This window comes from Corvus brachyrhynchos, unplaced genomic scaffold, assembly GCF_000691975.1.
Source record: "Corvus brachyrhynchos isolate BGI_N302 unplaced genomic scaffold, ASM69197v1 scaffold203, whole genome shotgun sequence".
Taxonomy (NCBI): domain Eukaryota; kingdom Metazoa; phylum Chordata; class Aves; order Passeriformes; family Corvidae; genus Corvus; species Corvus brachyrhynchos.
Window position 1 is genome coordinate 1831492 of NW_008237408.1, and position 377 is coordinate 1831868.

Here is a 377-nt window from a genome sequence, read left to right on the forward strand (position 1 = left end):
GGAAAAAAGGAGGAAAAAAGGAGGAAAAAAAGAGGAAAAAAAGGTGGAAAAAAAGGTGGGAAAAAAGGTGGGAAAAAGGGGGGGAAAAAGGAGGAGAAGGAGGCACTGACTCATCCCAGGACGCTCATTCCAACGCCCCAACTTTTCCTCCTTTTTTAGGGATCTCCATCGTTTTAAAAAGAGCATTTTGATTAAAAAAGAGAGAATTTGGCTTCTTCCTTGGGCTCCCGAGCTCCCTCCAGCCATCCCAAGCGCTGGGAAGGGTTGGGAAGGATGAGGAGCATCCCAAGGCCTTGGGTTGATTCCCTGATTTTCGAGGCCGGATCCGTGAAAAACACGGAATGCCGTCTCTGAAGCACGGGGCTAAAGGCACGAGG